This window comes from Eumetopias jubatus, unplaced genomic scaffold (genome assembly GCF_037043125.1).
Source record: "Eumetopias jubatus isolate StellerSeaLion01/CBP00866 unplaced genomic scaffold, mEumJub1_p1.0 scaffold_5, whole genome shotgun sequence".
Lineage (NCBI taxonomy): Eukaryota > Metazoa > Chordata > Mammalia > Carnivora > Otariidae > Eumetopias > Eumetopias jubatus.
The window spans coordinates 97343321-97360945 of NW_028274811.1; the positions used below are offsets into that span (position 1 = coordinate 97343321).

A 17625-nucleotide genomic window follows, 5' to 3' on the forward strand; every position below is an offset into this window, starting at 1 on the left:
AGTTGTGCTTTATAGGAAACATACACTACTATGTGATTCAAAACATAAAACACTGACTTTCTGTTGGGAAGTTGTTAATGAAAAGAAACTACTATTCAGTGAGAGCTATTTTGTAGGAGCAGGAAAATGATACAAACTGCTGAAGGACATGGTCAAGAAAAGCAGGAACTTGGACTCAGATTTTGGCAGTTCCACAAAGCTCTCACAGCCCTACACTAATTTCTGTTGCAGTATCATGAGTTGGTGACTAAGATTTTATTAAAATTCCTACCAGTCCAACAAAATAAAATTTAGCATCATTCTGATATGTCAGATATTAAATCTCTAATTATTTATATTATGAATTTAAAAAAAAACAGCTTTGACTAATCCAAGTATCTCCAAGTAAACATTCGGACATAAAGAACTACCTGGTCAATATGTAACATTATATTGTATTCTAATAGCAGCAATATTATACTTCAATAACAAATGTTTTTATGAGATATTTTCATACATATGAGAAAAGAGATAATAGCAGAATCTTTAGCACAGTTTTTTAACAGGAAGGAAGACAATGATCACATAAGTTAGCATCAGAAAATTGTCAGACATCAAACCCCAATGCAACCCCAAATAAAAAAAGAGATATGCGGGTGCCTGGGTGGCTCAATCGGTTAAGCATCTACCTTTGGCTCAGGTCATGATCCCAGGGTCCTGGGCTCGAGCCCTACATCGGGCTCCCTGCTCAGTGGGGAGCCTGCTTCTCCCCTTCCCGCTGCCCCTTCTTGTGTTCTCTCTCTCTTAAATAAACAGATCTTTAAAAAAAGAGAGATGCTAGTGTATAAGTGTGTGTGTATATATATAATCTGTACATATATAGTATATATGTATATATAGTAATGAAAATAATAAGAGAATTGAGAAGTTAGAAAAGCAAAGTGATATACACATGCTCAAGAATAACAAGAATCATCTTTGATTCATCTCCAACTTCTGTTAAGATGCCCAACCAGCTCACTCTCAAACTAAGAGTGATCATGCAACACAGTGTAAAGGGGCTTTGGAATCAGACTAAATGAAGTTCAAATCCTCCAGCTTTGTTGCTCTGGGATCGGGGGTCATTGTCCTGGCTTCTCTAAACTTCTATTTCCTCATTTATAAAATAAGGAATATTTTAATCTAAACATCTACCTGTATTAAAAAATACACACTAATGTCCACATCCAAGGAAACTAAACCTAGACGTTCAGGTGATGAACATAAACCCTTATAACAAAGTAGGTTACAACTAAACCAGTGCTACCTGGGACTGGAGCTGAGAGCAAATGAGCCCGAGAAATCCCTTGGGGAGGATAGAAATGTTCTAAAGTTGTGTTGTGATGATGGGTGTACAACTCTGTTGATTTACTAAAATTTATGCAACTGGACACGTGAAAGGGGAGCATTGTGATTTGTAAATTATACCTTAATAAAGCTGTTAAAAAATTAAACCAGTTGCATGCAAGTATTTCTATGCATGTAGGTGAAAATTGCACCTGCAAAGCCCAGAAAACAACAATAGAGTCAACACTTGAGATTTACCGAATGTGGAAAGAACTATTTGAAGCTAATCTACTATTCTCATATGAATTGAAAGGAGGTGGGATCTCTGACTATGCAAAGAAACAGAGTCATTGTAACAGCATGACTTTTATTTTGATTCCATCACAAATGTTAGCAGCTACAATATTCCTAGAATAATAGTTACTCATTAACTCTGCTTTGAAAATCATGAAGCCACAGCTCTCCTGGGAGTAAAACACCAGGCTAACCATGAGGGTAAAAAGAATAGCCTTTCTAAGAATAAATCTATACCAGAATACTTTTCTATCTTGAGGTATTTAAATCCTCTAGACTGAAAATAGTTTGATTAAACAGGCTGCACTGGGATCGTGCATTCTGTCTCAGTCCAGGAAGAAACAGCTGTCAGTCACATCTCTGTCCTCCTCCAGTCCCTGGAGGACAACGGAAGCAAGCTGTCTCCGGGATAAGCGCTCCTCCGAGAATTGCCAGCTCGTCATGGCCTGCAGCTGAAAAGCAGCCATTCTGCTCACTTGGTCTATTAGCTCTTTGACTTCCTTCCTTCATGCACAAATATAAATATAATGCTTAAGTGAATGATTACTACGGTCCCCAAAGAAATTTCAATTAAACACTTGGAATCCCTAGGAATGGTACCTAGGGAGAGTCCCCAAAAGAGCTGCAATTTGTTATGTATTATTAAGTCTGGCTTTGGATTGTAAATCTCCTGGTTGGTTTTTTTTTTTTTTTTTTTTTTTTTTTTTTTTTCATGTTACTGGGGCTTCCAAAGAACCACTTCCCATATGATTTGAACAATTTTCCCCAAACTCTAAGCAGGACCAGCATAATGGAGTTATTCCTGAATAATAAACCCCCAGTCTGTTAAAAAGTTTAAAAGGCAGATGGGGAAATTTCTTTGTCTGCTACTAGAGTTTGGGATGAGGTAACCTTTCCTCTCTTCTCAAATGTTCTCAAGAGGACATTAGGAAATGTATGGTGAGTACTGCAGTGGATTCTTTCATGTAGCACTCAGTGTTTCATTCTACCATAATCCTACAGCATCGTATGCATGGGAGCTGATGACTAGAATCTAAGCCCCACAAGGGGAGTATTTTGTCTAACTGACTTGTGTGTTTTTCAGCACCCACAACAGTGCTGGGTATATAGACTGAAGGTTTTCCATACATAAATGTAGATGGATGGATGGATCAAAGAAGGAAGGAAAGAAGGAAGGAAAGAAGGAAGGAAAGAAGGAAGGAAGGAAGGAACGATGGAAGGAAGGGGGGATGGAAGGGAGGAAGGATGGACAGGCAGACTTGGAGAGAAGTCCCTTGACAATAGGACAGGTCTTTCTGTTCCACTTCTGACAAAATTTCATTTTTTTTTTTAAGATTTTATTTATTTGACAGAGACAGACACAGAGAGAGAGGGAACACAAGCAGGGGGAGTGGGAGAGGGAGAAGCAGGCTTCCCGCCGAGCAGGGAGCCCGATGCGGGGCTAGATCCCAGGACCCTGGGACCAGACCTGAGCCGAAGGCAGACGCTTAACGACTGAGCCACCCAGGCGCCCCTAGGAAATCTTCAGTTTCATTTTTAGTGCCACTCAAAGGTATATATTCTTGGTGAATCATCAAAAGCTATCTATTTTATTTTCCTTTAAATAAAGGAATAATTAATTAATAATAATGAATGTCCCCTTGTACATCTGAGTTCCAAGTTGAGTTGAATTTCTTTTCAAAATTTCCTGATTCTACCTAGTGAGTCTTAAAGGCAAAAATAGCAAATGTAATTCAGATGGTCATGCCCTCAGCCACCAAAATGCTTCATCAAATGAGTTTCTTCTCTCTGCAATTACACATATATATGTATAAGTTCTTGAATTAATTGCTTTTTTTTTTTTTTTTCTAGTCTGGATAGAATCTGCATCCGGGGACACTTGAATTCTGGTTCGAGTTTTGCAGCTACCTAAATGGATGAGTTTACATAAGCCATTTTACTCAATATTAAGATGATTCAGTTAAAGAATAGTTTTTAAGATTCCTTTCAGGTCTAAAATTAATAAATTTTATGATGACAGGAATTGTTATGATAAGTATTTTTTGCCTCAGTCATACTGCCATCCCATGCCCTCTGCAATATGACATCTCTTATACAAAAGGCAGATCAGTGTAACTTAGGGTTTAAGAAAAATGAAGCCAAAATATAATTATCTCAGACAATTGATTTAATTAATAATGATTTTATTATGGAACAAATTCCTTTTATTAGTTCATTTTTAAAAATTCAATAAATGCATTTCGTTATCAATTCTAGTTCGATTTCTGATATTTTCCTCATACCTGGGTAGAGTGGAGGAGAAAGCTACGCTCTCTTGAACTACAGCAAAAGCACAGCTCTGCTATGGTTAAATCAATCCGGCTCTAGAGGTCTTGGTAGGCAAAGGCAAACATCTGGAAACAAAATCTAAAATTTATCGAGTACATAAATGAGAATGAAACAAAACATGACATTTCCATATTGTGTGGGAGAAACATCAAGCTCTCAATGGCCAGCCAATATTAATGCTGAATTAAAACAGAGAATTGAAGACATCAAGTCATACCTAGATCTTGGTTTCTAATACTCTTCTCAAATAAAGAAACAAGGAAACAACCCAAAAAAACAGTCCCTTTGAAGAAATGACTGATTCTAAGACTGGAACAAAAAATATATAAAAGCCTGGAGTATCCTGTAACTCCAGAGAGTGAGAAAGTGCTCAAAACAAAATAAAAACCCACAATGATCTGTGTGTATCCCAGGGACCCAAAAGCCAACTAAAAAGAACTCACAGTGGCCAAAATGGAACAATTTGTTCAGCAAAATAAATCAAGTAGGACTGTCTTATAACCCAAAGTGTAAAATAAATACCCCCAAGTCTGTATTGATGTAAATGAAAAGTTGAATAAATAAATAAATACAAAGGATGACAACTCTTTCATGCAGAAGAATTTCAAATCATTTATGTGGATACTCTGCACTCAGTGAAGTGGAATATAACTCCTCAATCCTGAAGTGTAAGTCACTTTCTTCTAAACACTTTAAAAGAAATTTGTGTGTAGTGATGACTTCTAAAAAATACATTACAGAAAGGAAGATAAAAACAGCAACTTGACAGTAGAGAACTTTGAAAAACAATGATGATCGGGGTTAGTATCAATAGTGATAAGTCATGTTGATAGAATGTACTCTGGATATAAGATGATGAGAATGGCATTTTACCTCTGTAGTCCTCCTCCTAAAAAGACATTATAACGCTCTGATCAGGAGGAAAATATCAGACAAATCCCAACTGAGGGCCATTCTATAAAACACCCGACCAAAACTCCCCAATACTGCCAAGGTCATCAAAAACAAGGAAAGTCTAAGAAACTGTCACACCCAAGAGAAGTTAAAGAAGATACGATGACTAGATGTGGTGTGGTATTTTTGCATAGGATCCTGGACCAGAAAAAGGACATTAGGGGAAAAATGGAGAAAATTTTAATTAAATATGAACTTTAGTTAATAACAATGTATCAGTATTGTTCCATTAACTGTAACGAATGTACCATACTATTGCAAGATGTTGATAATAGAGAAAATTGGGGTATACAGGAACTCTCTGTACTATCTTTGTAATAAATCCGTAAAATAAAACACTTTAAAATTTTAAATTCTTTTAAAATAAAAAAGTTTATTTAAAATTTTTCATCCAAATGTGTTCTACAACTTTATCCCATCCAGAAAAAGAAAAAAAAAGTGATAGAAAAGGGGGAAATTTATCAGTATTTAGGGAAATGAAGTCGAGAAACTATTTGGTGAAATATAAATTTTACTTTGTTTCTCCTCCTCCTCCTCCTCCTCCTTTTTCTTCTTCTTCTTCTTTTCTCCTTCTCCTTCTTCTTTCTTCTCCTTCTTCTCCTTCTTCTCCTTCTTCTTCTCCTCCTCCTCCTACTCCTCCTTCTCCTTCTCCTCCTTCTTCTTCTTCTTCTATTTTTCTTTTTAAAGCCACAGCTAACTTAGCCAAATTATGTCTCCTTACTTAGCCTCCAAGCACAGGAGCCAACCTTTGGTTAACAAGAGATCTACATGTCATCTTAAATAATAACACATAGACACACAATTACTCCTTCATGAAATTTAAGACAGAAGATTTCCTCAATCACCCGAAATGAGAAGTACTTCATCAAAGATCATGTACTGCCTTCATATGAATCATTTAACAGCATAGGAGTAACCAGATGATTGAAATGTTCACAGAAAAATTAAGAAACAATAACAAAAAATAAATAAAAAAACCAAGCAGTTAAATTTACTCTTTGATGAATAGGTAGATGATTCAGTTTAAACATATTAAATACATACACCTAGTGATATCCTGGCATCTTTGGGGAGGGGACCCTAAAAAATACTTCATCAGGAGCAACAGAAGAAAGATAATTTACCCTTAGGACAAGCCAATGACTCATAGTTAAAATAGTGACCTAAAATAAAATCCTGTTTTCTAATTTTAAAACATTAAGAGGGAAGGAAAAAATAAAGCACACAATTGAACTAGAACAACTCACAGGCGAGCTTGCCATGAACTGATCATGAGGAAACAGTGCACACCTACCACTAATCTAAAGTTAGACCCAAACAGGAATAGCAGAGACCCAGGAAGCTCACTGACAGGATCTTCAGGGATGGCCTCATACTGAATAAGAATCTATGGCATGTCAGCAGAACTGCCTCCATTCTGTAATTGGAGAGGGAAGGGAGGAGAGATGAGAAGTGACAGTTGAGCAAGTTCCCATGTCTGCGTCCTTCTGACTTGTCTTTCTTGGAATTTTGTTGAAATACATATTTTTAAAAGCCTATACAGGCGTATTTTAGGATATCAATCTTGACAGTATTTACTCACAATTTTTAGAGCACATAGTTTAATAATTTGTCAATATGGCTTATGCCATGGTAGCACCAATCCACCTTTTATATGCACCCAATAATTTTGATAGTGTCATTCTCAAAGTTTATATTCAATCAAACTTGATAAAAAATATATTATGTGTTGTGGACTGAGTTGTGTTCCCCCCCCCCCCAAATTCATATATTTAAGCCTGGACCCTTCATGTGCTTAAACTGGAGACAGGGTCTTGAAGGAGATGATTAAGGTTAATTGAGGTCATAAAGGTGTAGTCCTGGTCCAATAGAACTGGTGCCCTTAGATGAAGAGCAGGAGACACCAGGGGTCTCTCTCCACCATGTAAGACACAGCAAGAAGGTAGCTGTTAGCAAGCTGGAAAAGCTCTTAACCAGAACCCAACTCTGCTGGAACCTTGATCATAGCTTCTGGCCTCCAGAGCACAAGAAAATAAATTGCTGTTGTTTAAGCTACACAATCTACGTTATTTTGTTATGGCAGCCCATGCTGACTAATATATTATGCAGGCACTTAGAGTGGCTCCTATAAAATTGGGGTTCTCTTTCTTCAAGGTATATGGTTAAGATTGTACTTCCCAAATCTCCCTTAAAAATAGGAAAAGTTATATATTGTAGCCAATGAAATGTCAGCAAGGGTGGCATTTGTCAATTTCAGCGAGCTTCTTTAATAAGAAAGAGGGCGTGATTCTCCATATGTTTTGTTTTTCCTGCCTCTGCAACCTGTAGTGTTCCAGATGGTCAGGTCTTTATCAGCTATATGTCTGAGTGAGGACAATGAGGAACAAAGACGCTAGTCAACCCACAATGGACAAACAGTGTGAGTTAGAAATAAACATGTGTTGTTTTATGTCCCTGAGACTTTCCACTGTTAAGGCTGATATAGCAAACTTAGTTCTGCAAGGAAAAAAAAAAAAGTAAAAGAAAAACAAAACAGTAAAGCAAGCAAGCAAACAAATAAAAAACCCTTAGTCCTACAGGAGGGAAAAAGGAGAAGCAAACAAGAACAAACTTTGTAATGCTCTGCTGTAGCTCACAGAATAACCACAGTGGGCATATATTAGAGATACAATACTAAATAAAAATGTATTGATCTTTGTAACGATGTAGATTTTTTTTTTAAAGATTTTATTTATTTATTTGAGAGAGAGAGAGAATGAGAGATAGAAAGCACGAGAGGGAAGAGGGTCAGAGGGAGAAGCAGACTCCCTGCTGAGCAGGAAGCCCGATGCGGGACTCGATCCCGGGACTCCAGGATCATGACCTGAGCCGAAGGCAGTCGCTTAACCAACTGAGCCACCCAGGCGCCCAACGATGTAGATATTTTAACTACCAACAGATTTGGTAGTCTACTGAGGAAGCACAAAATTTCATTTTATGCTTTAACATTTTTATGAAAAATATCCAGATCCAAGATAATTTTGGAACAGCATTTCGATTTCATCTAGTCTTAACATTATTTGCAAAGTCTTCATTATTTATAAGGGTAAACAGAAGATTAATCTTGATTTATGATAAAACATCCTAACACATACTAAGATTGACATTTCAAATTGGTCATATTTTGTTGTGAACCTTTTATAACTCAACCTTTTATATTCCCAAGGCTAACACTTAGTTTCCTTCCTCATTGCCACTTTCTGAAGTCACCCCACCATGGTGAACAACCTACCTCTCCCTCTGTGACCACATTATTTTGTAACATTGATTCTTTACACAATGGGCATCCTCTGCCTTAAAGTTTTCATTGCCCCCATTCCCATATGGATGATGACTACTCATTCTCCAAGACTCACCCACATGTCAACTGCTCTGAAAAATCTTGGCCAAAATCTTTAGCAACAATTATCTCCTCCTTTAGATTCCAAATCACTTTATGGCTACCTTTATTAAGACACTTATTCCCCTTAATTATAATTTACCTGTTAATGTGTCTGTTCATTTTATTTTTGAATTCTAAGTGAGCTGAAAACATCTCTCACTGTATTATGTAGCTACAATATACTTGTTGAATGATTGGGTGAAAGTGTCAAATTATAAATTGTTTCTGCCTGAAAATGTTGGATACTTAACAAAGGATACTTATGTTCATAATGTTTAATTTTTTTTCTTAATCATCAAAGGGAAACAGGTTGTCAGCTTACTTGCTTTTATTTTTCCTGTCTCTATTCTGTTATACCTGGTATTATAACACAAGGAAGTTTAGGGGTCCCTGGGTGGCACAGTATGTTAAGTGTCTGACTCTTGGTTTCAGCTCAGGTCATGATTTCAGGGCCTTGAGATCAAGCCCCACATTAAGCTCTGTGCTCAGCATGGAGTTTGCTTGAGATTCTGTCTCCCTCTCCCTCTGCCTGTCCCCCTGCTCTCTCTCTGTCTAAAATAAATGGATAAATCTTTTAAAAAAGTAACACAGGAAGTTTAGGTATACTAGCATTTGAGTTTGCTGGACTATGCTTTGTAATCACTGATTAGAAAGAATATAAGGGGCCTTAGAAGTCTTTACAGTTCTGTCCAGATTTCCCTTTGCAAACTTCTGACATGTGATTTATATTCCTTAGGTAATAAAGGAGCTTTCCTCAACTTTCTTCACAGCCAGCCTACCGAACCTCTTCATTCTCCGTCTCTAACACTCCTGTGGGCAAGAACAAAAGCAGAAAAGAAAGCCAGGGACCAGAGATGCCTTTTCATGCTCTTAATCAAAGGCTAAACTTGGCACACACTCCAAGCAGCTCTCCCAAGTAGGGATGGTCCAGACCAGCTGGCTACCACGGCCAGCAAAAACAGAGCAACTACAAATTACTGCACCTACTCTAGATGCTAGGTCCCCACCCTGACAAAAAAAAAAAAAAAAAAAGGAGAAACCAAAAGGATTGACATCAGATGAGAGCGTGGAGAGACTGTTGTGGGTGCAAATACATGTTTACACATGTTCCAGTTTGGGAGCGGGGAGAAACAGATTGAACACGCTTCAGGGGCAGTGCTTCACAGAGATTGGCATCAGTAAGACAGGGACGTACAAGCCAACTCCATCACTTGTGAATCTCAGGAAGTTATTTCACCTGTTAAACCTTCGTTTCTTCATTTATGAAGGTGAAGGGATCTTGATAGATTCCCGGTAATGTTGCTGAAGTGATTCAGTGTGCTACTGAACACAGAACATGGCACAGAGCTCATACCTCACTCCCACTGAGGCTTATGTGTTATTTGGCCCCTTAGACAAATACATAGGATCTGAGCCTTTGTTGTTAATCACCATTGGTATGACACTAGCAACTAATAATAGTTTGACTTGTTTGCTGTGTTGTGATAATATGGGGGAAATAGCTGGGATGGAATTTGGAAGAGGAGAATTTGAGGCATGGCCGAACCTCTAAGCAGCTCTATTATCCTTCACAAACCACTCTTCTGGCTTTGGTTCCCTCATCTTTAAAGGGGTTAAAGCAATTGGTCTCATCTGTTGCACTGAGGTTTGAATCTCTGGGATAAACCAGACTTTCTTATGTTGTATGCAGAATGAAGTGGTAGGAGTGATGGAGGTAGGAGGGAGTGGGCATGCTCATAAAACTGGTGTCACAGAGCAGAAGGTTGCTAGCCAACCAAGTTAAAATAGGCAAACCCTGCTCACAGTAACCTGAAAGGCTCCAATTTGGCAACACCCATGAGCTGAATTTCTATTCAACAATGGATTTTGTCACCTTTCTCTCCTGTTAGATTTAAAATCTCCCAGCCCTCCACAAATTCTGATTTCAAAAGGCAAATATGGTTTTGGTGACAATTGCAAAATGCTTGCAAATCAGAGCCTCAATTCAGTGTCTTTTTAAGATCCCAGCAGAGATTGCCACTGCAAATAACATGACCTGTAAATCGAAGCCTGTAGGATAAGGGGAACCCTGGCTGTTAAAATGAAACATACCTAATAGCATCTTAACAGAGAGTTACAGGTCTGAAAGAAATTATAAACACGATGGAAGAAAGGAATAAAAAAAAAGAAGTGAAGACGAAAAAGAAAGAAAAGGGAGGGAAGGAAAAGAAGGAGAGGAGAATGCATTATTGAAGGGAAATTCCTGGAATAGGAAGTGCGCCTTGCTTGTTTGGCCAAGTCAAAAAAGTACCACTTAACTCCAATTTTCAGAGAAAGGGATGGGGGTTCATGCATATGCTACTTAATAATTTTATACCATTAAATGTATCTGGACATCAATGATTTTATTTTCAAAAGACAAACTTTTAATATTAACATTGAAGGCATATTATAAAGTTCATCAAGTACATTTAAGGAATTTTAAGGAAGTTCCACTGTCAGTTGAGTCCAGATGGTGACCACTGATCTGCTTAAGGTCAGTTGTTGTTTTAAGTTTGGGTAAGATTATGGGGCCAGAATTAGACTTCTTGGGCTAGAACTTAACTCCTTTTTTTGTTTATTTATTTAATTTCAGTATAGTTAACATCCACTGTAATATTAGTTTCAGGTATTTAATAGAGTGACTCAACACTTCCATACATCACCCTGTGCTCATCACAACAAGTGTTCTCTTAATCCCCTTCACCTGTTTCAACGATTCCCTCCCCCCCCCACCTGTTTCCCCTCTGGTAACCACCAGTTTGTTCTTTATAGTTAAGAGTCTGTTTTTTTGTTTCTTTTTTTTCTTTGTTCATTTGATTTGTTCCTTAAATTTGACATATGAGCTAAATCATATGGTATTTGTCTTTCTCTGACTTATTTCACTTAGCATTATACCCTCTAGATCCATCCATGTTGTTGCAAATGGCAAGATTCCATTCTTTTTTATGGCTGAGTAATACTCCCTTGCATATATATACCACATTTTCTTTATCCATTCATCTGTAGATGGACGTTTGGGTTGCTTCCATATTTTGGCTATTGAAAATAATGCTGCAGTAAACATAGGGGTCTGTATATCTTTTCGAATTAGTGTTTTCACATTCTTTGGGTAAATATCACTAGTAGAACTACTGGAAAATATGGTAATTCTATTTTTAATTCTGAGGAACCTCCGTACTGTTTTCCATAGCCAACTCCACTCTTTTCTAACCATGTGAACTTTTGCAAGTTACTTACCCTATCTTCAGCTTAGTTTTCTTATTGCCAAATGGGGATAATTAAAGCATTCTGTATTATAGGTTTTAGTGAAGTAATACATAAAACAATTCATAAAAGCACTTAACATAGTAGGGACATAGTATGTACTCAATAAATATAAGCTGTAATTATTAGCAGAGCTCTAGTTCAGATATTTTTAAATGTTATGTATTTTGTTATAAAATATGTATATACATCAACTCATCAGCTGTAGATAAGGCAGACCGTACCAGTGACTTAATGACTTTAACTAGATTGAAATTATTTTCTCCAACATTGCTACCTTACAGAGCGAAGCCAAGGAAACCACTAGATTATTAAGCCTTGAAGGTGTACCTTCACAAAGATTTTCTAAAGCTCCTTGATTTTTAAAAAAAATTTTTTTTGAAGATTTTATTTATTTATTTGACAGAGAGAGACACACAGCAAGAGAGGGAACACAAGCAAGGGGAGTGGGAGAGGGAGAAGCAGGCTTCCCGCGGAGCAGAGAGCCTGATGCAGGGCTCGATCCCAGGACCGTGGGATCATGACCTGAGCCGAAGGCAGACGCTTAATGACTGAGCCACCCAGGCGCCCCTAAAGCTCCTTGATTTTTGAAGAGACCAAGCTTATTCCAGCCTTGCTCTTTAGAGTCTTACTTTTAAGGACATTATTTTCCCCACTGTGTAGTGGATCTATATCCCTGACCTTGGAGCAAAGGGGCAAGAATATTAAACATTTCCACACAACCACCAAATAGAAAGCAACAGACTCATCTCTCTCTAACCCCACTAGAAGCACTCCACCTACTTCCAGCACCACCATGCAGCCCTAAAAGGCTGTGCCGTATATTAGCTAGCCCAAAGATACAGAAAATAAGTGGTGATATTAATAACAACAACAACAGCCACCACTTAATATACACTGGGTAGTTCTTTAAAAATTCATGTAAAGATTACCTCATTAAACAAGGTTACAAGGTGATATGCCATTATTCCCACTTTATACAAGGGGAAATTAAGGCTAAGAAGAGAAGTAAACAGTTCTGGGGGTTCCACAGCTCGAAATTGAGGAAACCAGAGCCCTGAAGCCACTAGGATGTTCCCTCTCCCATTTTCTTGGATTTGCCTCAATAATCCATAAGGAATTCAGCCGAGTTTTCCTGTTCCCCAGGGAAGGCTTCCTCCAATTACATTTTCTCTCTTCATCCATTTTACTTATGGCCTCTATCACTGACACAAGATTTCTTTTATCTTTGTTAATGATCTATTGCTTCCTTGTGGAGTTTCCATTGTGTGCACAATTGTTTCTGGAGTTTAAAATCACATCCATTTCTTCCTCAGCCTCACACTACCTTTTAAACAAACTCCTTACCTGGTTTTACACTTGTATTTGCACGTCATTCAGAAGATGAGTTTTCCTCCTCAATCTGGGACTCAGCCATAACGCCTATACGCAGGACCTTCTATTCCTGGCTTCCTTGATAAGTGCATCTCTATAGAATATTATTATTTGACTGCAATATGTAGGACATGAAATACACAAGATAACTAACTGGATCAAAAACCCTGAAAGACTGTTCATAAGATGTTCAGTGCTTCCATTTTCACCGTTGAGCTAATTAGTTTTTTTTCTGATTACTGTTTATGAACTCAACCCAGTACAGGCAAATAACATACTGCAGAGGATACTCCTGAAGTGACAGGTCACATGAAGCATCCTATGGAATGAATGCAAGCTACTCATGGGGATGAAACTGAGGCAAAGCCAAGCATCCAGTGCCAGAAAAAATGAATTCTCATCTCCTGACCCCCTTCCCGGCGATACAGAAGCCTCCGGTTGCCTTGTCACAAAGCTGTTCTCCAGGGAACAAAGCCTGCTTCTGTTGAGGCGGGTGCAGCTACCAGCAAAGGAAGCCCTCACTGTGATTCAAGGGCAGTTTAGACGCGCTAGAGGCAAAGGAAGCAATTTTGACAAAGAATAGCAAGAGCTATCTATACAAATGTAGAACAACAACATAAAAAAGCATAAAAGGTATTGATAATTAATTTAAAATACCATAAGGAAACCATAGCTAAAGTGAGGGGGAAAACAGAGCCTCAACAAAGACAAATGAACCACAGAGGCCATGAAAGCAAATGCCCCAACACTTTGGACTGCAATTGCAACGCCCCAATTTTTTCCTGTAATTATGGTTCTACTTATCCCATCTTAGATTCATAGAAAAACTTGAGTGGATAGGGAATTATTTCATGCTGGGAATACAGAAATAAGTTTGAACAAATTGCCCATTTGTGATTATTTAAATAAAACATCATAATTGGAAATGTTGGTCGATAAAGGCAATTTTTTTCCTTCTTTCTCTTTTGTATAAGAACAATACACTAAATGCTATCTTGATTTTTTTTTTTTACTGCATTTCTGTAAATACAGTATTTAATGCCAGGTGCCCCCTCAATTTTACATTGTGATAGGCTACATAAAAGGAGGAGTAAATGCACTCCACGTTGTTTTCCACACCACTTGGGTTCCGACAAGTCATTAAGAACATTCTCTGCTTGGGTATTGTCTTCTATGATAATTATAGGCAGCTTGACTCAGTGGTGCTCACATTTAACGGGTCTCACTTTTACCACATTTATTTCAACCACGGTTCCCTTGCTGGTTACTTTTACATCCACTGTTTTCAGAGACTCTTTAAAAATACATCTTTCAAATGGAAGAGGTTCTCTTTCTTCTCTTTTACCCAAAACAAAATATGCTCTCTTTTGCTCTCAACAAAGAAAAAGATAATTTTTGGTTATCTTACAAGGACAGAACTTTATGTATTGAAACCAAATCCTTCTCAGGTGTGGCTATGGAGGTGCGGACTCCCCGTGTCATCACTCCTGCAGGCAGGGAGTGGTCATATTGGTCTCATTTTTTATGCACCATCTATCTATCTTTCGATTTTGAAAAAGTCCCTAGTTGACTGGACTTGAAGCTTTTAGATATACATTTTTGAAATAATTTATTTCAACTGGCATTTAGGTCGAATTGAAGGAGTTATTTTTTCTTAATATCCTTCTATATATAATAAATGCAAAGTATGATTTAAATGCCTATTTTGAGCAAAGTTTGGGTCTACCCATTGGAGAAGACATGAAGAAGAATGCAGTCTAATCCCTGCCCTCAAAATTAAGGGGGAGACACAGATAAAAACCCTAAAGTTACAGGAATGACGAGGAAACAGAAATGATGGTGGATAGTGGAAACATGAACTGTTGCTGACCCCTTGTTCTCAGACTTAGGGGTAGGAGCATGAAAAAATTAAACCACAGAAGTCAGCTACTATTTTGTCTTGGATCTTGTTGGACAATACTTGGTGAGTGAACGTGCTAGATGTCCACGATGCCCCGCCTTTGCTTGATTCTCTCTTATGACAGGAAGATCACTGTCACAGCTCTACCTCTCTGCATTTTGAAAGTTCTTCCCTGTATGGAATTGGAACTATGAGTATTCTGCTTCTACCCCAGGGGCCACATGGATTATGCCTATGTAGTCAAGAGCATGAGATCTGCAGTCAGCGAGACTGGGTTCAAATGAAGATCTTGAAGACAGCTCTCTGGTGTTCTCTTTCCATGATGTTCTTTTATACCATCAGGTAACAATGTTTAGAGAGGTGACACGCTCAAGATCATATGTCTGGTTGATGATAGAAATATAGTAAGAACTGAGATATCCTAAAAATCCAGGGACTCTGGGGTGCCTTGGTGGCTCAGTCCTTTAAGCATCTGCCTTCTGTTCAGGTCATGATCTCAGGGTCCTGGGATCAGGCTCTGCATCGGGCTCCCTGCTCAGTGGGGAGCCTGCTTCTCCCTCTCCCTCTGTGATCTCTCTTGCTCTCACTCTCTCTCAAGTAAATAAATAAAATCTTAAAAAAAAAAATCCAGTGACTTTGTCATTATGAAACAATTCAGGAAAATTCCAAATATTTTAGCCAGGAAAATAACGTGTTTTTTTTTTTCCTATAATAAGTGGTATCACAGGATTTAAGGTAGATTTTCATATTCCAAATGACTAACTGACTCAAATGCTTTGTGAGAAATTAGGGCTATGAAAAACTAAACAAATTGTCTTAATGAGGGGGAAGCTCATTAAAACCAACAGTGATCTCTACTCTCAGTAAGAACCCATGATTTCCATCCTCCATATTGCTTTCTCTTCTTTACATTTCCATTTTCAAAACTGAAGTTTGAACATTTGACATATACCACATAGCTGGATTAATTCAATAATTTCCTAATAGATTTTTCCTAATTCCAAAGTCTACTCACTCCTACTTCCTCCTTCACACCATTCGTCAAACTATTAACATAAAACACAGGACAGAATTTGCCATCTTCCTTTTCTTGAACCCCAAATATCTATAGGACCATGTCTAAGCCCTTTGACAAGCTATTTAAGATTCTTTCAAGGAGTCCCAAATCTACTTACCCATACTCTTACACTGAGAGGGGCTGTTATCGCACAAAGTCAATAAACTCATATTCCTGATACTTCAAATGGTCAATAAACTTTAGCGATAAAATTTATCCTGAGAGGCACTAACTCCTTCTGCAACTACTGTCATTTGTTTATTCACTCAACCAATGTGCACTGATCATTATTACAGACAAAAGGGATATGGTAATGAAATAAAAGAAAAAATCAAGAGACACAGTTCTCAATGAATTTCTCTTTTAGTGGAGAAACAAGCAAAAAAAAAACTAAAAAAATAAATAAAATATATACTTTGTTAGGTACTGAGAAATACTAAGAAGAAAAATAAAATAGAGATAAAGGATACAGTATATCAGAAAGAAGGGTTTGAACATGTAGGTAGACAACCAGGGAAGATCTCAGTGCAAAGGTAATATTTGAGCCAAGAGCCAAAGAAAGTGAAAGACTGCTTCAAATGTTTACCTATGGAATTCCATCTTGAAGGGATAGCAACGGGAAATGAATAGCATGAGGTGGAGGCATTACTGTGTTTTGAAATCAGGGAGGCCAGCGTGGCTAGCTTAGATTGAGAGGGGAGGACACTAGCAGGAAATTGATTCAGGGGCTCACATGGGTGAAAAACATTTAGGGGCTTGTAAATCATATTGAGAATTTACATATTTTATTGAATGAAATGGAGGACTACTGGAAAGCTTTGAACAGGGAAACGAGACTGATTATTTTTTTAAACAGGATTACACTTGATGCTGAGACAAGGATAACTCCAAGTTTTTAGCTTAAACATTGTAAGAAGGAAAATACAACATCCCATTATATCCAGTGACTGTATTTGTAAAACCTTGGGTTGTATCCATTTTTATCCATCTACACTCTCACTAGCTTAGCCTAAACCATCATTTTTTATCTAATTTAAAACAGTATCATCATAAATGGTTTTCCATCATAGCTCTTGTCCCCACTTAATCAATTCATTTTGCAGAAATTAGGATGATCAGTTAAATATAGGAGGCCCTGCAAAGGCTAGCCTATTGATTTAGAATATAACTTAACTCTTTATGGCCTGAAATGCTTTACCCTATTTCGCCATTTTCTCCCTTTCTAGTATCATCTCCCTGGCATTCTGACATATTCTGGAATTCTTTCTCATCTCTAGACCTTTACGCAGTTGTCCCCCTACCTAGAGGCTGCCCTTCCTCCTAGTCTTTTGAAATGATAGTGCCTTCACTTCCTTCTCATTTCAGATAGCTCCTCAGGGAGGCTTTTTCTGAACATACTATCTAAAGTCTGTCACCCCCTATTCTTTTAATATACACCATTCATTCATTCATTGATTTAACTGATATTTATTAAGTGCCTATGTGCCAGATACTGTCTTAAGTACTATTCTTTTCTCATTGCATTTATTCTAATTTGTGACTGTATTTCATATTTAATTCCTGCCTTCCCAACTGGACCCCAAAGTCCTTAAGTGTAAGAGCTGTGTGTGTTTTGTTCACCACTGCATTTTTTTTTCTGCTATGTGACAGGTAATCAAAAAACATTTGTAGAATACATGAATAATGTTATTTAGAATTTGTTGGTTT

The 17625-nt window shown here is 37.7% G+C and overlaps 1 protein-coding gene across 5 annotated transcripts in view; it reads right to left on the reverse strand.

Moving 5' to 3' along the window:
• The window catches only part of TENM2 (teneurin transmembrane protein 2), a 924727-nt gene that overhangs the window by 872232 nt on the left and 34870 nt on the right, over positions 1 to 17625 (reverse strand). The gene's annotated exons all lie outside the window — the stretch shown is intronic.